The sequence below is a fragment of the Prionailurus viverrinus genome, chromosome D4, assembly GCF_022837055.1.
Source record: "Prionailurus viverrinus isolate Anna chromosome D4, UM_Priviv_1.0, whole genome shotgun sequence".
NCBI lineage: Eukaryota > Metazoa > Chordata > Mammalia > Carnivora > Felidae > Prionailurus > Prionailurus viverrinus.
In genome coordinates, this window is record NC_062573.1 from 3,645,335 (window position 1) to 3,670,084 (window position 24,750).

General features: G+C 40.2%; 1 protein-coding gene across 9 annotated transcripts in view; it reads left to right on the plus strand.

Annotated features, from left to right (window-relative positions):
• Nucleotides 1-24,750, plus strand: part of SCAI (suppressor of cancer cell invasion) — a 159,737-nt gene that overhangs the window by 44,010 nt on the left and 90,977 nt on the right. For 2 of the 9 annotated variants that reach the window (XM_047830471.1, XM_047830473.1), the window contains one exon: nt 6,118-6,262. The exons of the other annotated variants lie outside the window; for them this stretch is intronic. The gene's annotated coding sequence lies outside the window, so the exon portion shown is untranslated. The remainder of the gene's footprint in view (nt 1-6,117; nt 6,263-24,750) is intronic. 9 annotated transcript variants of the gene reach the window in all.

A 24,750-nucleotide genomic window follows, 5' to 3' on the forward strand; every position in this document is an offset into this window, starting at 1 on the left:
GGAATAGTTGGTCCGTGGGTACAGAGTTACAGTTTGGGAAGGTGAAAAATCCCGGACATGTGATGACTGCACAACAGTGTAGATGTACTTAATGCCACTGAACTGTATACTTCAAAATGGTTAAAATGGTGAATTTTATGTTATGAATATTTTAAACCCCCCTCCCCATCTCATGTTAGAATATTTAGCAACCACCACAAAGCAGTCAAGAAGCTCTCTGGTGGTTTAGTGGTTAGGATTTGCCCCTCTCCCAAAGCTTCACAAAGGTCAACAGAGATCAGTTTTAAACCATTGATACTGTTCTAATGGGGCAGAACAGACATAAACAAAAAATACATTTATTTATTAGATCATTAAATATATTTAACACCCCTACTGACATGCACATAATTTTCTCATTTTCATTACTACACAAAACTTTTGAATTTTCAGGTCCAGGGTTAATAGTGATGATTCTTATGTTTCATTCAAATAAAAGGTGTGTAATGGATAGATCATCTAGACACACGGTCAATAAAGAAACAAGGGCCCTGAATGAGACATTGGATCAGATGGACTTGACAGATATATTTAGAACTCTGCATCCCAAAGCAACAGAATATACTTTCTTCTCGAGTGCACATGGAACATTCTCCAAGATAGATCATATACTGGGTCACAAAACAGCCCTTCATAAGTTTACAAGAATTGAAATTATACCATGCTTACTTTCAGACCACAATGCTATGAAGCTTGAAATCAACCACAGAAAAAAGTCTGGAAAACCTCCAAAAGCATGGAGGTTAAAGAACACCCTACTAACGAATGAGTGGGTCAACCAGGCAATTAGAGAAGAAATTAAAAAATATATGGAAACAAACGAAAATGAAAATACAACAATCCAAACGCTTTGGGATGCAGCAAAGGCAGTCCTGAGAGGAAAATACATTGCAATCCAGGCCTATCTCAAGAAACAAGAAAAATCCCAAATACAAACTCTAACAGCACACCTAAAGGAACTAGAAGCAGAACAGCAAAGGCAGCCTAAACCCAGCAGAAGAAGAGAAATAATAAAGATCAGAGCAGAAATAAACAATATAGAATCCAAATAAAAGGTGTGTATTTATTTAGAGAAAAAAAGTGATTCTTTTTATAATTCTCTAAGAATTAACATCATGGTTAGTTTAATTTGGGGGAGTATCTGCATATATACTTTCTCCAAGATTTTTATATGTATTCTTAAAGAATGTTCAGAATGTAGCTAGCAGTATGAGAAAGAACCTCCATGGAACTGCAGTCACTTCCCTACATCTCAAGAAAATCTCCTGCAAGTAAATCTGTTTTTAAAAATTGTCTAAAAATGTTTGTCAAAGGCAATATGGGGCATGCTTATCTAGGGTAATGTTGTTGTTGTTTTAATCTGTGATTTTTCCAATCGAGAAGAAATGGAAAAAGGAGTGAAGGTTTTGATATTGTGGATGTACTTGCTGATTAAGGGATAAGAGCATAATAGACACAAACCCAGGAATTATCTTACTTCTGCTAAAACAACAACAAAACCCTCCGATCTTCAGCACTAGTCTGTGTAATTGCTTTCCGCACAATAGCTATTACCTCCGACAGACTGAACGTTTAATCACTAGATTGGAGATTTCCCTTTGCAGTGCACAAATAGGAAAAACACCACCATGGAAGTTTTCTCTCACATCTGACCCTCCTGTTTCTTAACTTACTAGCAATGCAACTGCATTTCACTGCCATGCCTCATCTTAACATTCTTAAGTTGTAATGTTACAGATTATTAGCCCACCAAAGTTTTTGATGTGTTAACACTGAACAGTTACAAATGAGTACAAAACAATCTTGTCATTCATAGGGTTGTCTTTTAAAGGCTTCTGTTTGATTTTATGCACAAAGTATAGTCATCTTATGGAAAATAAATGTTATATTGCTTTCTTAAATCTCTTTTACACTTGTAATCTAGATTTAGTATCCAATAAGAGATCATATTTTCTTATTCTTTTTAAGTGTATTTATTTACTTAGAGAGAGAGAAAGTGAGAGAGAGCAGTGCTCAAGCAGGGGAGGGAAGGAGAGAGAGAGAGAGAATCCTGACCAAGCTTTGTGCTGTCAGCGCAGAGCCTGACGTGGGGCTCAATCTTACAACCTGTGAGATCATGACCTGAGCCAAAATCAAGAGTAGGAGGCTCAACTGACTGAGTCACCCATGCACCCTTACTGTTATGTTTTCAATTATGTTCTAAATATGTTTATAATCTTATATAATGTTGGTGTTAAAATATTGAGGTTTCTGTTGCTTGTTTTGACTGTTGTTATAATTCTTAGAGGTTCATGAAACATCTATAAACTCTTCTTCCTTGAAATGTAGGTATAATTCAAGCAACATACGCTTCTGCAATATCCAGAATATATTTTGCCAGTAACAAAAGGGTATTTTTTGGAAACACCAAACTTCAAAGAGCGTTAGACTAACAGTACACATACATATCATATAATTCTTCTTTATCTTCTGCCCGCCTCCTTAGATCACAAGACTGTAAAGAAGAACATCCTAACTTTTTACATGAATTTTATATGTATCTTAAATATATTTATATTTGTTTTAGTGTTAATATATTGAAGGCTATATATATGTAGCCTGTCGTATATATAAACTATATATGATATATTAGTTTTTTTCAGGACTTTAATCTCTTTCAGGAGGTTAATGATACAGAATCAAGAAGATATAATTTAGCTCTTTTTAGTAAATTCTGCCTTGCTTCTATTTGGTATTCCTAGAAGTCAATGTGTATATATAATCTTTTTTCTCATTGATGAACAGAACTACAGGTATGAACCAAAGAAGTTTCTCTTCTTTGTAAATTCCTTCTTCCCTTCTCTCCTCCAAAAATTTTTAAAGTTTGTTTGTTTGTTTAATCTCTACACCCAACATGGGGCTCAAACTCATGACCCCAAGATCAGGAGTCACATGCTCCTCTGACTGAGCCATCCAGGCGTCCACCAAATGTTTTTGATGTTTATTTAGACTTCAAATTATAGGCAACCATATATCCTGAATAATAATGAGGTGTATGTATATTCTACAGTCGTGGAATATGGTCCATGAACTGTTTTAAGTGAAAAAGGTGAGGTATGTGGTATACCCTATAATTCCATTTTGATTTAAGAGAGTCACCGTCTATTTGATTTTGCACAGGGCAAGGTTTGGCAGGGTGTACAGGTGTAATAACTGTGAGGAACCCTAGGGAATGGGATGGTGCTCATTGGATATATCCAGTGAGATATATCCTATCTCAGGTTTGGGTCCCTGGAAATAGAACACGGGGTGAGATTTCATGGGGGCAGTGACTTACTAGGAAGAATTTCAGGGAAACTTGGTAGGGGTGAGGAAGTGGGTCTGAGAAGAGGGAAGGGGACTGGAGGCTAAGCAAGGGTGCAGCAAGGATCAAGCAAGATCTCGGGGAGGACACTGTTGGCTCAATCCTGCAGGGGAGTTCCGGAGCTTATTCCTAACAGCTGTCACAATCAAGAACAAGATAAGAAGGTAAAGCCTTTGTAATACTCCTGGCCCCATCAGTCATTGCATAAGGACTGCTGTCCATGGGGAGGGGTGCATAAGTGATCGGAAGTGCTGGCAGCCTGAGAATAGCCTTCCCATAAAGACCTACATTTGCTGGCTGTGGTGAGTGAGAGAGTGCATAGGGTTGGGGAGGGACAGAGCACAGAAAGCCATTGTAGCTGTCACCCAGGTGACACAGGGGTTTAACAAGATAGAGGGTTGGCTCTTTCTCACGTGATGATCTTGTTTGAGCAGTCCAAGGCTGGTATGGTGGCTCCACAGGTTTCCAGGCTCCTACTGTTTGGTTACCCATATCTGCATAATCTGAGATACTCAATATTATGTCCATATTCCCTTTCAAAAAAAGGGGAAAGGTCAGAGGGAAGAGGGCACATTAATTCCTCTAAGAGCAAGTTCTGGAAGTTACACACATCACTTAAGCTCAAATCTCATTGGCCAGAACTTAGTTACATGGCCACACCTGGATACACAGAAGAATAGTTTTTACTGGTTGGCCTTATGCCTAGTTAAAAACAGGGGACTCTTTTATTATGTAACCATTTCTGTAGAAGGAGAGAACACAATATTGTAGGACAATCTGTTATAAGGGTATTAATTTTCTACTTTATCGGGATGTAGTTTGTTGGTTTGTTTGGTTTTTAGTTTTAACAATAAGCGTGTCACAGGCTGGGGTCTCCTGGAGGCAGAAGTTGAGATAGTTTAGTGTACAGGATGTTAAGAAGTGCCCTTCTGTCCATCTCTGTGGGAGGGATGGGAAAGAGGCAGGATTTGGCAGGGGAAGAAGTTGAGTTATGATGCTGTCCTGAACAGTAGTCTTAGCTGACCCTACCGGGAGCCTAGAGCTAAAATGGCCTTTTTAAGTTGTCCTGCACTGGGTTGAAGTGGCTGCACCATTATACCCTCAGCTCCATCAGTCACTGAATGTGGGCTACCTTGGGAGGAACATGACCTTGGGCAAGGCAGCTCTGCAGAGGTGATCTTTCAGGGGTGACAGCACTCCTAGCAAATGGGACACCAAGTCCTTCTTTAAAGGGAGAGCTAGGTGGCACATATCTATGTCTGTCACAATATGTGTGTGTGTGTGTGAAAGTAATTAATACATGTTTATGTATCCACTTATGTTTTACTTTTCAAGTTTGTATTGAAGTATAGTGGACAATGTTATATTAGTTTCAGGTGTACAACATAGTGATTTGACATTTTTGTACGTTACTCAGTGCTCATCATGATGTCTAGTTTTTGAAATAAATTTTTATAATAAAGCTAAAATTTACTTAATCATTTCTTCCACAGAGTTTGTTGAGCAGCTACTATGTGGCAGGCTTTGTTGTAGGCACTAAAGATAGGGAAATGACAAAACAAAGTCCCTCCCCTTGTGGAGTTTATATTACATCTGAAGATAGACAATAAATAAATAAGTAAATTCATGATATGTCAGATGGTGATAATAACTTTGGAGAAAAATAACATAGTATAAGGAAGTATAAGAAAAATAACATAGTATAAGGAACTACTCTTATTTAGAGTAGTCAGAGAAGGCTTCTCTGATAAGGTGATTTGACCAGAGATAAGAGTGAGATGATGAACTAGCTATGCAGGTATTTTTTTTTAAGTTAATTTTTTTATTTTGAGAGAGAGAGAGAGAGCATGTGCAAGCAGAGGAGAGGCAGAGAGAATCCCAAGCAGGCCTCTGCACTCTCAGCGTGCAGCCCTATGTAGGGCTTGAATCCACAAACTGTGAGATCATGACCTGAGCCAAAACCAAGAGTTGGACACTTAATTGTCCAAGCCACCCAGGCACCCTTTTGGGGATGAGCATAATAAGCTTAGATTATAGCACATTCCAAGACAACCCAGTGGCAGGAGTGTGTAGTGTATTGGCATGTTTGGTGATGTAAATCGTATTTAGAATTTTTGCTTTTTAATTATACCCATTTTTGGAAGGCTGCAATAAACTCAGTGAGTGACAGGTCATTAAAAGGGGATGGTGGGGGGAGGAGGCGGGAAAGGTTCTTGGCTGAGAATTATCAGCCCTAATTCTAGCCAACATAAGCAGAAGAGGAATTTACTGGAAGGTTTTCAAGTACCTTACGCACTGATAGAAAGACTGGTTTAATGGTTTAGAAAGCAGGCGGGAACCAAGGGAATAAAAAGATCTGGAATTACTACCAAGATCACACCCCTGGAAGACCTTGGTTAAGGATGTCTGGTTAAGGATGCTGAATGTTTGTGTTCCCCCCAAATTCATATGTTGAAATCAGTGGTCTTAGTAGATGAAGCCTTTTGGGTGTGTTGAAGACATGAGGGTGGAGCCTCATGAGATTACTGCCTTTTAAAGGATGCTCCAGGGGCGCCTGGGTGGCTCAGTCGGTTGAGCGGCTGACTTTGGCTCAGGTCATGATCTCACAGTTTGTGAGTTCGAGCCCCGCGTCGGGCTCTGTGCTGACAGCTCGGAGCCTGGAGCCTGCTTTGGATTCTGTGTCTCCCTCTCTCTCTGCCCCTCCCCCACTCATGCTCTCTCTCTCTCTGTCTCAGAAATAAATAAACATTAAAATAAATAAATAAATAAAAGACGCTCCAGAGAGATCCTTTAACCCCTGTGCCCTGTGTGAGGATACAGAAGAGAGCCCTGGCCTGAACATGCTGACACTCTGATCTCAGACTTCCAGGCTCCAGAACGGTGAGAAATAAATTTCTGTGTTTATAAGCCAAAATACCAGTCTGTGGTGTTTTGTTATAGCAGCCAGAGTAGACTAAGACAGATGCTGTCGCTGCCATTTCTGAACACTGATGTTGCATCTGTTGGAGGCCTGACTTCTGAACTTGCCATTTCTTTTCTTTTCTTTTTTTTTTTTTTTTTTTTTTGAACTTACCATTTCTTATTTGAGTCAGTCTCTCTATCTCAAAGACATTTAAAAAGATTACTCTGGCTGCTATGTCAAGAATGATTTAAGGGGTTCGGTAGTAGAAGTGGGGGGAGCCAGTCATGAGGCTCCAATGTAGTGATATTAACTTATATTAGGATAATGACAATGGAGTCAAAAAGAATGGACAGATTCATGAAACAGCCCATTAGGTTGCCACTAAAATTCTTATCTTGGAAGAATTCTTTTTCTTCTTCGTCCTCATCCTAATTCTCTTCCTGTCCCTCCTCTTCTCCTATTTCTCTTCCTCATTATTCCTTTTTGAAATCCAAACCTTCCTAGAGGCCTTGTTGTAGATCCTATCTTGCACACGGCAGTGTAACTTATCTAACTTATATTTCATAAAATCTCACAGTGTTCATTATTTGCTCATTGAAGAAATATTTCTGAGTTCCTGTTGTGTACTCTGTGGTGCTAAAGGAGGTTGCTAGTTGTATTCATTCTAAATGGAGTTCAAAGGGCCCCTGGGTGGCTCAGTCGGTTAAGCATCTGACTTCGGTTCAGGTCTGATCTCACTGTTCGTGAGTTCGAGCCCCACGTCAGGCTCTGTGCTGACAGCTCAGAGCCTGGAGCCTGCTTCCAATTCTGTGTTTCCCTCTCTCTCTGACCCTCTCCTGCTCACACTCTGTGTGTCTCTCCTCTCTCTCTCTCTCAAAAATAAATTAAAAAAAATTTTTTTTAAACAAACAAACAAACAAATAAATAAATAAATAGAGTTCAAGTTTAGACGCTCAGAAATGGTTCTTTTCTTCCAGGGCACTTCATGATTGCTGATGCAGATCACCCTTTTCTAGGTGTGGATAATTTGAAACCACATGATCTCCCTTCATCTAAACTTTTTTCTCCAGGACTGATTAGTCCCTTATTTTAGTCTTTTACATATCAGTTATAGGCCAAATGTGTATCCATTATTTTAAAAATTAATGAGAAAGAAAATGGTATTTTTTTTATTCTCTTAAGACAGCGATTTTCAAATAAAACCAATCATCAGAAATGGCTAAAATGGTCTTTAAAAATAGAGCATTCCAGCCCTCCTGAATCATAACATCTGGAAGTAGGTCTCAGAAATCTTTATTAAAAGAAAAAATAAATATTCAGGATAATCTGCTGGGTTTGGGAACTATAGCTTTATACTGTTGAGACTAGCTTTGCTCTTGGCCAAGAGGATTAATTAAATTTTTTTTCAGGGCGCCTGGGTGGCTCAGTTGTTTAAGCATCGAACTCTTGATTTTGGCTTAGATCGTGATCCCAGGGTCGTGAGATCGAGCCCCATGTTGGGTTCTGCACTGAGCATGGAGCCTGCTTTTTTTTTTTTTTTTTTACATTTATTTATATATTTTTGAGAGAGAGACAGAGCGCACACAGGGGAGTGGGGGAGAGAGAGAGAATCCCAAGCGGGGTCTGCTCTGTCAGCACAGAGCCCAATGTGGAGCTTGAACTCACGAACCATGAGATCACAACCTGAGCCAAAATCAAGAGTTGGGCACTCAACCGACTGAGCCACCCAGGTGCCCAAACATGGAGCCTACTTAAGATTTTCTCCTTCTCTTTCTCTCTCTCTCTCTCCCTCTGCTCCTCCCTGACTTGCATGCACACACACACTCTAAATAAATAAATAAATAAATAAGTAAATAAATAAATAAATAGAAATAAATTTTTCTAAATGGAAATGATCCATTATATAACTGTTTGGTTTTCTCAGCTTGATTTTAAAATATGACATTTGTCTCATCTTTGAGATTGTTTTCATAAGATTATAGATAGTTTTCGGGGGGGGGGGTGGTAGAGGTGGATTCCATTAATTTTTCTCTTGCCCTGTGGCTATTTTGTAACTATACAGTATTTATTTTGTCTCCAAAAATAAAAGAAACTTAATCTCTCTATTACAAGAATATAGCTCACTAAACTTCAACTTCAAGCAAGTCTGTATTAAAAAACAGCTGGATCACTGCTCCATAAGCTTAGTGTGAATACAAATCACCCGGAGAGCTTATTAAATTGCGCATTATGATTTAGTAGGTCTGGAGTGGTGCCTGAGCTTCTGCATTTCTAAACAAGCTGGGGTAATGCTGATGCTGCTGGTCAGCAGATCTCATTTTGAGTAGTAAGAGGCTGAGGACAATTGTATTATCCTTTGAGCTTTCATCTTTGTATGAGTTACTCTGCTTTGGGGCATGTTTTGGGACTTTAGTTTGACCAAAGGTTAGTAGTATATTTTAGGAAGATTGGATTATATAACCTTTATTGCTTTTTCCCATAATCTTGAAGGTTATAGTACTATATATAGCCTAAGGTTTTAGTTTCAGGCTTTGGAACTGAATAAAGGAAATGTCAGAAGCAGTATACTTTTTATTGAATCATTAAATCTGTAGCAGAAAAATTGGGTTTATATACTTGAAGTAGTCTGAACTACAAGTAGCATATTATTAACTGAATTCAGAATATGAAAGAAAGTGATACAAGGTTGGACATTATTAGTAGATATGCAGGATATACCTATGGATTGGGGAATCTGTGTTGTGCAGAATTGAGACCGCTTTGGATAAGATAAATGTTAGGGGTGCCTGGGTGGCTCAATCTGTTGAGCATCCGGCTCTTCATTTCGGCTCAGGTCATGATCTCATGGTTTGTGGGATTGAGCCCCGTGTTGGGCTCTGCACAGACACTGCGGGGCCTGCTTGGGGTTTTTTCTCTCTCTCTCCCAGTAGACAAATAAACATTAAGAAAAAAAAAAAAAAGATACATGTTAGATCAGTGGATTCTTAGCGGGGAGTGGGGGATTTTTATCTCCCAGGAACACATTTGATAAATACCTGGAGACATTTTTAGTTGTCATGATAGCAGGATGGTGGTAGTGCTATTGGTGTCAGTGGGTGGAAGCCAGAGATGCAGGGAAACACTCTCTGGTACGCAGGACAGCCCCTCGCAATAGAGAGTTACTTGGCCTAATATGCAAATAGTCCCAAGATCGAGAAAACTTACGTTAGAGAATTTTCACAAGTATTTTTAAAATATTTTTGAATCAAAAATTGTTTTGCATGTTTATTTATTTATTTATTTTGAGAGACAAAGAGTAGGGGAGTGGCAGGGAGAGAGAGAATCCCAAGCAGTCGCCACGCTGTCAGCAAAGAGCTCAGTGCAGGACTCCAGCTCACAAACCGTGAGATCACGACCTGAGCCAAGATCAAGAGTCAGACACTTAGCCAACTGAGCCACCCAGGGGCCTCTTTATTAACTTTTTTTTTTTTTTTTAATTTTTTTTTCAATGTTTATTTATTTTTGGGACAGAGAGAGACAGAGCATGAATGGGGGAGGGGCAGAGAGAGAGGGAGACACAGAATCGGAAACAGGCTCCAGGCTCGGAGCCATCACCCCAGAGCCTGACGCAGGGCTCGAACTCATGGACCGCGAGATCGTGACCTGGCTGAAGTCGGACGCTTAACCGACTGCGCCACCCAGGCGCCCCGGAATTAACTTTTAAATTAAAAGTAATGCAGAGGGGCTCCTGGGTGGCTCAGTCAGTTAGGTGTCCAAGTTTTGATTTCACCTCAGGTCACGGTCTCACGGTTCATGGGATTGAGCCCCATGGGAGGTTCTGCGCTGACAGCACGGAGCCTGCTAGGGATTCTCTTTCTCCCTCTCTTTCTCTGCCCCTCTACCCCCCCCCACACTCTCTCTCTTTCTCTCAAAATAAGTAAACTTAAACAATATATACAAAATAAAAATAATACAGGAAGCAATCATTCATATTCCTACCAAATTCAACCTGTTAACAATTTTGTCATATTTGATTGTAACCTTTTTGTTTAAGAAATATCACTCCATTATATTTTTAAATGTTTATTTTTTTATTTTATTTTATTTTTTAAACCAGACTTTTGGGGGGTGCCCCCAAGAAATCTGTATTTTTCTTTTTTTTTTTTTTTTTAATTTTCTCTTTTTTTTTTTTTTTTTTTGAACGTTTATTTATTTTTGGGACAGAGAGAGACAGAGCATGAACGGGGGAGGGGCACAGAGAGAGGGAGACACAGAATCGGAAGCAGGCTCCAGGCTCTGAGCCATCAGCCCAGAGCCTGACGCGGGGCTCGAACTCACGGACCGCGAGATCGTGACCTGGCTGAAGTCGGACGCTTAACCGACTGCGCCACCCAGGCGCCCCTTAAATGTTTATTTTTGAGAGAGAGAGAGAGAGAGAGAGAGAGCGGGGAAAGGGCGGAGATAGAGGGCTACAGAATTTCCGGAGTGGGCACTGCGCTGACGGCAGAGAGCCTGTGATGTGGGGATTGAATTTACGAACCGTGAGATCATGACCTGAGCTGAAGTCAGACGCTTAACTGACTGAGCCTCTCATGTGTCCCTCACGCCATTATTTTTGAGAAAATAACATGATTGCAATTTTGAATTCAAATAATGTGGAAAGTTCAGGGATGAAAATAATGAAGCTAATCCACATCTTACCACCCAGACATACCCATCATAAATACCAGCTGAACATTAATCTTAGATATCTTTCCATGCATGTGTATAGATAGAAGAATAGAGAGAAATGCTTAAATAAAATTGGGACCATACTGTAGATGAACCAAAAATAACCATTATGAAAAAATTTAAATCTAGAGAAAACTAAATAGAATTATTAACCCCATGTACTCTACTCATCACTGAACTTCAGCAGTTATGAATACAGAGCCAGTCTGATTTTATATACATCCACATCTGTACCCACTCACCTGACCCATAGTATTTTGAAACACATCTCAGACATGACATCATTTCATCTGTAAGCATTTTTTTTTTAATTTTTTTTCCCACGTTTTTATTTATTTTTGGGACAGAGAGACAGAGCATGAATGGGGGAGGGGCAGAGAGAGAGGGAGACACAGAATCGGAAACAGGCTCCAGGCTCCGAGCCATCAGCCCAGAGCCTGACGTGGGGCTCGAACTCACGGACCGCGAGATCGTGACCTGGCTGAAGTCGGACGCTTAACCGACTGCGCCACCCAGGCGCCCCTCATCTGTAAGCATTTTAATGCCTATCTATAAAACTTGAGATCTCTTTCTTTGAGCTATTAATCACACACATACAGTTAACAATTTTTCTGATTGATTCATTCCCTCCCTCCTTCCCCCCTCTTTCCTTCCCTTGAATTATGTTTTGTTCCAAATGGAAGGATATTTTTTCCTACTGAGGTTGCACAAAATGAAAATGAAACAGCAGAATTCCACAAAGAAAGGGAAATGGATGCCGCACAGGCCAAACCAAAGCTATCTACTGCAAATACTTTTTGCAAATTTCATTTTTTCTTTCTAGAATGTCTTCATCTGTTTGGCAGTGCTGTGTAAAATAATGAAATACTTTATTTCTCTTCTTTGTTCATTTTTCAAGATGCCTGTTTTATCTTTTCCAGTATTTCTTTGAGATATCTCCCTGCTTTGATGTATTTGCTTACAGTAATGACCTCTGACAACTGTTAGCAGGAAAGTACCTGCAGGAGTCATCTAACTGGTGGTTTGCTTCTTGAGGACAGGAGCAAGTTTTACCATCTTTCTTCCTGACATGTCTTCAGTATTTGTCGGATGCTTGTTATTAATCTTGAGGGAAGCCTGCCAATATTGATTGGTATAGTAATTAAAACCATTGATTTACAATAACAACATAGTCTAACATATGTGCATGCAAGAGAATATTATTCAGATGCTAACATTTGGTCCCTGTATGGTACCTGTGGGCAGTCTCCATATAAAGTCATGAAGCAGGGAATTCTCTCTGATCACATCCTCTTGTTTCTTCTGACACTTACAGGGTGGCCACATGTCCTGGTTTGCCTAGTACAGTCTCCATTTCTACACAGTCCCTATGGAGTATTAATAGTGTCTCTTTCCTTTCACAGAATTGTCCCGGTTTAGATGGGACTTATACCACATTTAATATGTGCCAGGCTTTTTTCCAGACACTTTACGTACATTCTCATTTGATCTTCGTGACAACCCTGAGAAGCAGAGCCCATTATTGTCCCCATTTTACAAATGGGCAGGTTGGGGGCACAGAGAGGTCAAATAGCTGGCTGATACCACAAGGCGGGGCTCGAGTAGTAAGTGGCAAAGCCAGGATTTGAGTGCAGGCAGTTGGGTGCCAGCGACCTTCACCACTCTGCTGCGTTGCACCCAGACTGGCCCCAAGGAGATCTTTGTCGAATACCTATCGACCCACGAGGAGTCTCCTCATACCTAGTCTGCATCTTTGTAGCTCAAAAGGCTGGCGAAGCCTTTGGGAATTTGAGTGGTTTCCTTATCTTCACAAAATACTTGTCGTTTCCTCACGTACCACCATGCCAATCTGATAGAGGCGTCTTTCTCTGAAGATTGAACATGTACCTTTTTTCATTCTCTTAATGGCAGCTATTTGGCATTCCTTTCTAACTCTTTTTTTTTTTTAATGTTTATTCTTGAGGAAGAGAGAGAATGCACGCATGAGCAGGGGAGGGGGAGAGAGAGAGAGGGACAGAGGATCCAAAGCAGGCTCTGCGCCGACAGAGCTAAAGTCTGATGTTCAACCGACTGAACCACCTAGGCGCCCCTGACATTCCCTTCCAGATGCTCAAGTGATGTATACCCTCAGCTTCCGTAGATTGTCAGGTCCCTGCCACAGTCACTTTTCCTTGCTTCTGGCCATCATTGGTGTTTTAAATTCACACACACACACACACACACACACACACACATACACACTCACACACACACACACACAATGTCTCTAGCACCTACAACAGTGCCTGCCATAAACTACCTTTGATGGTCAGTTCATATTTTGGAGTTGTCTGGGAACAGTATTCAAGGCCCTGGCGTAAAGTGCTTTGACGAAGGATATTCGAGAAAGCTACTGCTTTCAAGCAGCTTACAATCTAGTAAGGGGATGATGACCATTCACAAATAACCATGACACAGAGCAGCTGATCTATAGGAGCAGAGTAATTTAGAGTTCAGAGGAACACAAATCGTTTCTGACAGGGTTGATCCAGAAACATTTTGTGAAGGTGGACACACTTAAGTCCGTTTAATGATTTCCTAAATTGGGCACAGAAGAATTACTTTCTTGTGCTAAGGACAGGGCTTAAGTCTGCCAAGAGTAGAGGCCTGACAGAAGAGTGAGATGTGATTAACCCAGAGGAGAGGGGGGCTCCAGTCAAGTTGACACTTGGTGCCCTTGTGAGAAACCCTCAGTCGCAGGATTGCTCTGTTTTTACGGTATCATCATCGTCATGGCACATGTTGACCTTCTAGGTGGGTTATAAGCAGCAGGAACAGATGGAACTTCTCAGGGGCAAGGAATTTTTTTTTTTTTTTAATGTGGAAGCCTATTTATTTGAAAAATTTTTAACTTTTTTGGTTTAAAGTCTTTTGATATACACAAGGTCTTTTTCCCTAATAAAAACATTGTGTATTTCTCTTATACAGTTGACCCTTGAGAAACATGGGATTAGGGGTCTCAGCTCCCTGCCCTGTTTGAAATCTGCATGTACCTTTTGACTCTCCCAAAACTTAACTACTGATAACCTACTGTTGACTGGAAGCCTTATCAATAACTCAAACAGATGATTAACATGTATCTCCTCTATGTATTATATACTGTATCCTTACAATCAAGTAAGCTAGAGAAAAGAAAATGTTATTAAGAAAGTTATAAGGAAGAGAAAACACATTTACAGTACTGTGCCGTATTTACCAGAAGAAATTTGCATATATGTGGACTCCACAGTTCAAACCCACGTTGTTCAGCATCAAGTGTAATTGCATTGACCTTTTGTACTTTTTATTTTTTTTTAGGATTTTATTTTTATCTAATCTCTATACCCAACATGGGCCCCAAACTCACAACCCCAAGATCAAGAGCCTTATACTCTATTGACTGAGCCAGCCAAGCGTCCCTTACTTTTTTACTTGACTATCTAAATAACAACAACAACAAAAAATGATTAATTAGAATTTATCACAGTAGCCTGGTGAGATAGAGCAGTATTCATTATCCTCACTTTACAAATGAGGAAATTGAAGTTAGGTTACACTGTAAGTAAGCTATGTGACTTGGGTGAAAACGGCAAAAATGGGACTTCTACTTGGGTCTTCAGAATCGAGAGCCAGTGTATATCACGTGGTCTCATTTAACTTAACAGATTAAAAAATTTTTACCAATATCCAGATAAAAAGGAACATTGAAAGTTGTGATTATCTTACATTTTAGCTCCTTTTTAAATGAATGTCATTATCGAATCTGGTTCAACCTAATCAGTCTGTTTCCATTTCTGAGTCAACAGGCCTATTTGTTTTGATGAGTACAGATCCCATAAATTGTACTGAAAGGGAAGTCCCTTGGAGGCTGCAGGTGGCCTACACGCTACCTCTGTGCAGATTGGTAAAACAGTCTCTCCAGACGGTTTGGGTCAGTCAGAAGAAGGCATCTCCCCTTGGGGCATGTTCAGCCCACACCAGGGTGCTGGCCTTGGGAAGTAAGCGTCTGGATTTTCATGTCTACGCTGGCTTTTATGTAGCACTCAGAAAACAGCAGCCGGGGATCCTGTTTAATTTATTTATGAGGCGCTGAGGCTTCTTTAGGGTTGTGTTTACAGAGCGCACCTGTTGCTTTTCCTCAGTATGCAGCGTGTATACCTCCCTCAGTACCTGTGCTTGTTTGCTCCACCCGGACCCCGAACCTCCCTGATATTACATGGCTCACCCCTTCACTTCATCCAGGGCTCCCCTTAAATCTTCCCTTACCAAACGTCCCCTCACCTCCTCTGCCTGGAATACCACCTCCAGGCACGCTGCCCCTTCTTGCCATAGTTTCTTCATTATACTTCTTACCACCTGGGATAAGTAAATTCGTGTGTGTTTTGTTTTGCTTTTGTTTCTCCACTAGAAAGTGCACTTTGTGAAAGTAGGGGTTTTGCCTGTGTTGTTCACTGCTCTGTTCCAGCAACTAGAACAATGCCTGGCAGTGGGGAGCTCTCAGTCAGCATTTGTTGCATGAATGAATACACATTGGACTGTTCTTATTGTGATTGATGATATCAATGACCAATTTTAATATTTGCTACTTCTGCTGACTCTATTTGTACGCTTTCTGGACTGTGATGTTATGAATTTTGCCTAATTGAACCGTCACAATAGCAGTGTGAGGGGAAAATAATGTAATTCTTATTTTAGAGTTGAAGAAATATAGCAAAACTTAGAAGAGTTAAATGACATGCCCAAAGTTAAATATCTAATCGTTAGAGTCATTCCCTTGACAGGTAGTTTTGATAATCAAAGTTCACTTAAAAACATTGTTTCAGTGATTCTTTAGGTCTTATGGCTTTTTTGAAAGAGGGATTTCCAATTACTGGTGGGGGGGGGAGAAACCTTAAAAACACTGTCAGCTATGTTTTAAGGGAAAGAGGAGGTAAGGCCCTTGGGATTTGAAGCTTTGGGATACTGGAGATCAGACAACTCTCCTTTGTAATCTTGCATTCTTATCTAAGGGTGTTCACCTTGAGGGTCCTTTGGGAAGAAGAACATGACTTTGGAGTCCTTTTCCAGCTGTGTAAGTCTGGCTATATAACTTATCTGAGTAATTTTTTCATCTCTAAAGTCGAGTAAGAGTGTCTACCATATGGGGTATGAAGATGAAATGCCTGGCCTAGTTTTTTGAGCTTGGGAGCTTGATTTCTCCTGTCCCCTTTTCTTTCTCCCTTCACCTGCAAGGGACTAGAAATTCAAGTTGTTTGAGCCCTCTTCAGGGTGATTTCTCTTCTTGATAACTTCCCTCCAGATAAGTAATCCTATATGTTAAACTGTTTTCTGGTAGTATGTAGGCAATCAAGGTACCTTTTATAATTTGCATGTTATATTGTTATTGCAACTCAGGGAGTAACTCAGGGTCTTTGTTTATTTTTATTTATTTTTTTCAGTTTATGTATTTTGAGAGAGAGAGTGTGAGTGGGGAAGGGGCAGAGAGAGAGAGAGAGAGAATCCCAAGCAGGCCCTGCACTGTCTGCACAGAGCCTGACATGGGGCTCCATCCCATGAACCGTGAGATCATGACCTGGGCTGAAATCAAGAGGTGGATGCTCAACCGACTAAGCCACCAAGGTGTCCCCATGGACTTTGTTTATAAGTGTTGTGCACATACTGTTTTCACAAATCTTTGGGTCCGATTCCTGCTTTTGTAATTGAATGTTCATAAAAACTGTATCACTAGCTGGGAAGCCCTCCTTGTTTCTCACATCCTTCTCTCCATGTTCCATGAAATACCAGGTTATTTTAAGTCGTTGACGTGTTTGTTAACACGTGTAGGTTTAGGTGCCTACTAGAATTTAAGTAGCATCTTACAATTTCTATAATAGTCACCATGTCCCCAGAAGAGTAGTGTCATGTACAGACTCAGAAAATAGGGTTTCCTGAACCAATGAGTAATTGAGGTAGGTGAAAACCCAGGAATTTTTAGGCTCTTTCTCTGAAATTAAACAGTACAGCATTTAATTTCTAACTGAAAAATTATTCACTGAGAAATGGGAAACAAGTTAAAGGAAGTACAACCAACTTCCGGTTAAAGATGTCTGGGGGTCCTTCCCAATTACATGCTGATCTTCTCTTCTCTTAATACCCTATTATATGCTGTATAATAAAGCATTAAAAAAGGTTCATTATTTAAGCATTAATTATGGATTTAGCTGGAAGGTGTATGATTTAAAGACTAACTGATTTAACCCCAAATAATGATATAACTATATTGGAAGGGACTCTGGGAGTATAAGAGAACTAATTCCTTATTTGTCATTACAGAAAATCTGTAATGTCAAAAATGGATGAATCAGGCAATTGCAAGAAATGATTTTTATGTAGGACCGTAGGGAACACTATCAGATGAAACAGCCACAAGAGGTGAAAGTTGTTGATGTTAGTGGAGTAAGGGTGAGGCAGTGAACTACTGCTTTTCACTTAAGTCTTATTGGGTATTATTGAATGGTTAATTATGTGTATATTATTTTGATTTGATTTTTTTTTTAATTTTTTTTTCAACGTTTATTTATTTTTTGGGACAGAGAGAGACAGAGCATGAATGGGGGAGGGGCAGAGAGAGAGGGAGACACAGAATCGGAAACAGGCTCCAGGCTCCGAGCCATCAGCCCAGAGCCCGACGCGGGGCTCGAACTCACGGACCGCGAGATCGTGACCTGGCTGAAGTCGGACGCTTAACCGACTGCGCCACCCAGGCGCCGCATGTGTATATTATTTTGATTTAAAAAATTTTTTTTAACATTTTTTCATTATTTATTTTTGAGACAGAGAGAGACAGCACATGAACAGGGGAGGGTCAGAGAGAGAGGGAGACACAGAATCTGAAGCAGGCTCCAGGCTCTGAGCTGTCAGCACAGAGCCCGACATGGGGCTCGAACTCACGGACCGTGAGATCATGACCTGAGCCGAAGTTGGATGCTTAACCGACTGAGCCACCCAGGCACCCCTACTTTGAGTTTTAAAATAAGGGCTAAAAGGGCAAGAGAAAAAGTAGAAATGTAACAATCTAAGAAAGTGAAAAAAACAACCCAAGAAAGGGAGAAAATGTTTGCAAATCCTTATCTCTGGTAAGGTACTTGTGTCTAGAATATACAGTAAACTCTTCCAACCCAATGATAAAGAACCCAAGTAACTTATTAAAATAGGCAAAGGATCTGAGGAGCCATTTCTTCAAAGATGATATATTAAGGGGCCAGTAAGCATGTGAAACGACGCTTAACATCATTAGCCATCAGAAATGTAAATCTAAACCACAACCAGATAGTGTTTCACATCCCCTAGGATGCCTAGAATAAAAAAGGCAGATCAGAAGTATTGGTGAGGTTGTAGAGAGATAAGATCTCTCATACATTGCTGCAGCTGTAAACTGGTGCAGTCACTTTGGAAAACAGTCTGGTTGTTCCTGAAAAGCTTAAACATAGCATTACCGTCTGACCCAGCAACTCTACTCCCAGCTATGTACCTTAAAAAAGTGAAAACACATGTCCACACAAAAACTCATATGCAAATGTTCATAGCGGCATTATTCGTAATAGCCCCAAAGTGAAAACAATCTAACTGTCCATTGGCTGAAGAATGGATAAATAAACAGTGGTATCTATAGATACGATGGAATATTATTTAGCCATTAAAAAGAATGAAGCACTGGGGCCCCTGGGTGGCTCAGTTAGCTAAGTGCCTACTCTTCATTTTGGATCAGGTCATGATCTCATGGAGTTTGTGACTTTGAGCCCCTCATTGGGCTCTGCGCTCACGATGAAGAGCCTGCTTCAGATCCTCTGTCTCCCTCTTCCTGCCCCTTCCACACCTTTCAAAAATAAATAAATGTTAAAAAAAAATTAAACAGAATGAAGTACTGATATATGCTAAACATGAATGACCCTTGAAAACATTTTAAGCGAAGGAAGCCAATCACAAAAGCCACATTTTGTATGATTCCATTTATGTGCCCGTCCAGATGTTAAATCCATGGAAACAGAAAGTGGACTAAGGCTGAGAAGAGAGGTGTTTTAGGGGAAATGGGGCATGACTGCTAATGAACATGAAGTTTCTTTTTTGGGTGATAAAAATGTTCTAAAGTTAGGAGCACCCGGGTGACTCAGTCGGTTAAGTGTCTGACTCTTGGTTTCAGCTCAGGTCATGATCTCATGGTTTTTTAGTTCGAGCCCCAAATTGGGCTCCGCGCTGAAGGTGCAGAGCCTGCTTGGGATTCTGTTTCTCCTCTCTCTCTCTCTGTCTCCTCTCTCCTCTCTCCTCTCTCTGCCCCTCCCCTGCTACATGCTCTTTCTCTCTCAAAATAAACAAACTTAAAAAACATTCTCCAAAAAAATGTTCTAAAGTTCAATGTGGTGATGGCTGCATACCTATGAATGTATTAAAAACCACTGACTTGTACACTTAAGTAGGTAAATTGTATCGTATGTGAATCATACTTCAATAGAGCTATTATGTTACTCTATATAAAAATATAGATACATAGACATATAATCAAGTATTACTGCTAAAAAAAACCAGTTTTATTTCTCTTTTGATGAAAAGTTTATTTTTTTCTTACTTTTGCTTCCAACTTATTACACACAAAACCTGCAATTTAGGAAAACAAAATTGTCGTGGTATATAGATCCTAAGTGTCTTTTAATGGTTATTTTTCCCCCGTTTAACACAAATCAGCATGATTTGTTGATCTGTGTGCCTACAGCCTTCTCTCGGAGTATGCCGAGATGTTGGTTTTGGGTGGCTCCAAATGTTTTTCATGTTGCCTGTTTTTAGTGTGCTGTAGACACAGACTTTTGGCTGCTGCCAGAGTCATCTTTGTATGTGATTAAGAAGAAAAATCTGTGTGGTCTGTACTTCTTCATACACCGAATAGGAGTAACGTCTTGTTGGTTGGCGATTGAGATTCTTGCCTGAACTTCTTGTTCCCTCTTGAGTTTTTGTGTTGTGAATAAATGGCTACTTAAATTGAACTAGACTGTATTTGACTGCTGCCTCTGTGGGTTTCCCCACTGGAGACAGTTTTCATGAATTGTTAGCCTTAGGCTGCTTCAGATGATGTTTTCTCACATTATTCTCTCGGGTACCTGTTTTTGATGCTGTCTTTCGTTTTGTATATTTTTGTGTTTCTTGCCCCATTAGCTTCATAAATAGTCCTTGCATGGGTCTGGTTGATAGTCATTGTTTTTAGATGCCTGCCTGCCTGCCTGCCTGCCCTTCCTTTCAGCGCAGTGCTGTTAGGCTAGGTCTCCATCAACAAAGTACTGGACTTTGCATATTTGTGCATGTTAGATTAACACCTCTCTTTCCCCGCATTTGGTAGGCAAAATGATATCTTTTGTTTTTAAATTTTTTTTCTAACGTTTTAATTTTTTTTTTTTTTTTTTATTTGAGAGACAGAGACAGTGCGAGCAGGGGAGGGCCAGAGAGAGGGGGAGACACAGAATCCGAAGCAGGCTCCAGGCTCCGAGCTGTCAGCACAGAGCCCGATGCGGGGCTCAAACCCACAAACCGCGAGATCATGACCTGAGCCGAAGTCTGTCTCTTAACTGACTGAGCCACCCAGGCGCCCCCAAAATGATATCTTTATAGTCTCATGCACAGTACCTCACAAATGGCATTCTGGCCGTGTATACACCACTGCTGCCCATGCCCTAACTCCTTTGGCTTCCTTTTCTTTTCTTAACAGTTCTTTTTAAAATTTTTTGAAAAGTTTATTTATTTATTTTGAGAGCGCACAAGCAGGGGAAGGGAAAGAGAGAGGGAGAGAGAGAAAATCCCAAGCAGGCTCCATGCTGCCAGCATGGAGCCCAGTTCGGGGCTCAAACTCATGGACCGCAAGATCATGACCTGAGGTGAGATCAAGAGTCAGACGCTTTACCAACTGAGTCGCTCAGGCGCCCTTGGCTTCCTTTTCTTTTTCTTTTCTTTTCTTTTTTTTTAAATTTTTTTATTTTAACGTTTATTTATTTTTGAGACAGAGAGAGACAGAGCATGAACAGGGGAGGGTCAGAGAGAGAGGGAGACACAGAATCTGAAACAGGCCCCAGGCTCTGAGCTGTGAGTACAGAGCCCGACGCGGACTGAGAGATCATGACCTGAGCCGGAGTCGAATGCTTAACTGACTGAGCCACCCAGGCGCCCCTGGCTTCCTTTTCTTAAACTGTCTTTGTCCTCAGTTCATTCAGTTTCTCTCACCATCGAGCAATGAGCAGTTTGGTACCTATGCATTTCTCTTACAGTTGTTCTTATAGCATGTAACTTAACTTCGCTTGTGAAAATAAGTCCGAAACATTGTTTTCAGAAAATAATTTGTATATAATTCATGATAGTTTTATGCCATCTTTGATACATTGGAGATGCTTCCCATTCTGGTAAGGACCAGCGTTGTTCTTATTACAGGAATACCACCTGCACCAAGCGGTAGCTTCTCGTTCCTTTTACAATGAGTATGTTCAAACCATCATCATCACCCCTTACATACACACACACGTTCAAAATTTTTTTGGACTTGGTATTATTCAATTTATGCTCTATTTTGAGTACACTTATGACAGTTTTACAACAAATAATTTTTAAGTACATTATAATTTACAGATCAGTTCTATATCCATTAGTTCATTGCAGTGTCCAACAGCCTTATGGGATAGCCATTATTATTACTATTTTTAAAATTTACATCCACGTTCGTTAGCATATAGTGCAGTGATTTCAGGAGTAGAATCCAGTGATTCATCCCCTACATATAACACCCAGTGCCCGTCCCAACAAGTGTCTTCCTTAATGCCTCTTCCTCATTTAGCCCCTCCCCCCACCCACAACCCCTCCAGCAACCCTCAATTTGTTCTCTATATTTAAGAGTCTCTTATGTTTTGTCCCCCTCCCCGATTTTATATTATTTTTGCTTCCCTTCCCTTATGTCATCTGTTTTGTATCTTAAATTCCACATGTCAGTGAAGTCATATGATATTTGTCTTTCTCTGGCTAATTTCACTTAGCATAATACATTTTAGGTCCATGCATGTTGTTGCAGATGGCAAGATTTGATTCTTTTTGATTACTGAATAATACTCCATTGTGTGTGTGTGTGTGTGTGTGTTTTTTAATGTTTATTTTTGAGACAGAGAAAGAGCATGAGGGGGGAGGGGTAGAGAGAGAGGGAGACACAGAACCTGAAGCAGGCTCCAGGCTCTGAGGTGTCAGCACAGAGGCTCAACATGGGGGCTCAAACCCACGAGCCGTGAGATCATGACCTGAGCTGAAGTCAGATGCCCAACCAACTGAGCCACCCAGGCTCCCGTCTCCATTGTATATTTATACCATATCTTCTTTATCCATTCATCTGTTGATGGACATTTGTGCTCTTTCCAATACTTTGGCTATTGTCGATAGCACTGCTATAAACATTGGGGTGGTGATGTGCCCCTTCGAAACAGCACAGCTGTATACCTTGGATAAATACAATTGCTGGGTCATAGGTTAGTTCTTTTTTTAATTTTTTGAGGAACCTCCATACTGTTTTCCAGAGTGGCCGCACCAGTTTGCATTACCACTAGTAGTGCAAAAGGGTTCTTCTTTCTCCGCATCCTCGCCAACAGCTTTCGTTGCCTGAGTTAATTTTAGCCATTCTGACTGGCGTAAGGTGATATCTCATTGTGGTTTTGATTGGTATTTCCCTGATGATGAGTGATGTGGAGCATTTTTTCATGTGTCTGTTAGCCATCTGGATGTCTTCTTTGGAGAAGTGACTATTCATGTCTTTTGTCCATTTCTTCACTGGATTATTTGTTTTTTGGATGTTGAGTCTGATAAGTTCTTTATAGATTTTGGATACTAACCCTTTATCTGATATGTCGTTTGCAAGTATCTTCTTGCATTATGTAGGTTGCCTTTTAGTTTTGCTGATTGTTTCCTTCACTGTGCAGAAGCTTTTTATCTCGATGAGGTCCCAATAATTCATTTTTGCTTTTGTTTCCCTTGCCTCTGGAGACATGTTGAATAAGAAGTTGCTGCGGTGAGGTAGCCATTAGTCGTATCCCATTTTTATAGCTGAGAAAACATAATTTTGATACTCTCTTATGTTAATGCTTAATTATACAGCCATTCCATCTCTTTATATATGTTTTTTTTTTTTAAATCTGAGTGTATAAGAAGATGATCTCTTTCCTACCATGTGATTTCTATAAATATACTCTCTTTTATCAGAATCAATTTCTATATTTTAGTTTCAGTTTCTACGTACTTTCATTCATTCCTTGACCTGCTTCCCTTTTAGGTCTTAGCACAGGGTAATTCTCTATTTTTTTTAAACCTCAGTAAACTGCAGAGTGATAACTATGGTGGTATTGTACATTATATACTGTTTTCAGACTTCTTTCACACCTAAATAACCTTGTTCTATCTTCACAACAGTTATTTGAGATACACAGAGCAAGTGCAAATTGCTTGTTTTTGTGAATTAAAACCTTGCGACTCACAGTGTTCGCTCAAGTTTTTGTTTGTTTGTTTACAGTCACATAACTAGGAAGTGTTAGGAACAGGAATACTCCAGCTTCTGGCCTAACATCGGGCACTTTCCGCTGCTGTTAGGACCCTGCGTTGTGCTCCCCCGCATGATGTAATGCACACTTAACCAGGTTTCTTTCATGCTTTCATATTGCCAACCACTTATTCAGAATTCAACCCAGAGTAGCAGTTACTCTTGTTTTGTCAGAAGACTTCCTATAAAAAGAAGTTGTCAACAAGACAGGCCAATAATTTGCCAGATGCTCTGTATTTAGCAGAACAAGTCTTTGAAGTTGTCCCTACTTACTGCTCTTCTGCTGTGTGTCTATTTTGTAATCTCTGTCAGGACTGTTGTATATAGATCGGTTTCCTGGGGCCTCAGTAACAAATTGCCACTAAGTGGGTGGTTTAAAACAACAGAAATTTGTGCTCTCACACTTCAGGAGGCCAGAAGTCCAAAATCAAAGTGTTGGCAGAACTGGTTCTTTTTAGAAGTTCAGAGGGAGACTGTTCCATTTCTCTTCCCTGGGTTCTGGTGGTTGCCAGCGATCATTGCTGTTCCTTGGCTTTACAGCTGCATAATTCGAGTCTCTGTCTCCTTCTTCATATGGCTGTCTTCCCTCTGTGTCTGTGTCTGCATATGGCATTCTGCTCACTGTGAATGCCTGTCTCCTCAGCTTATAAGGACACGGTCGCATTGGATTAATACCCTGTTCCAGTACGACCTCATGTTAATTTACGCCTTAATTACATCTGCAAACGCACTACAGTTGACCCTTGAAGAACACAGGTTTGAACTGTGTTGGCCTTCTTACACGTGGGTTTTTTTCAATAATCACATACACTGACAATATCAATAAGTACAGTATAGTACTGTAAATGTATTTTCTATTCCTAATGGTTTTCTTAATGACATTTTTTTCTAGATTACTTTATTGTAAGAATATGGTATATGATACATGTAATATACAAAATGTATGTTAATCAACTATTGATGTTATAAGGCTTCCAGTCAACAGTAGGCTATTAGTTAAGTTTGGGGGAGTGGGTCAAAATTATACATGGATTTTCAACTGCACAGGGGTCAACTTGTTTTTTCATTTTTCTAATGGTGTCTTTTATTGAATACAATTCTTGGTTTTCAGAATGGTCTAATTTTTCCTTAGTGAAGAATGCTTTTTGGTGAGCTATT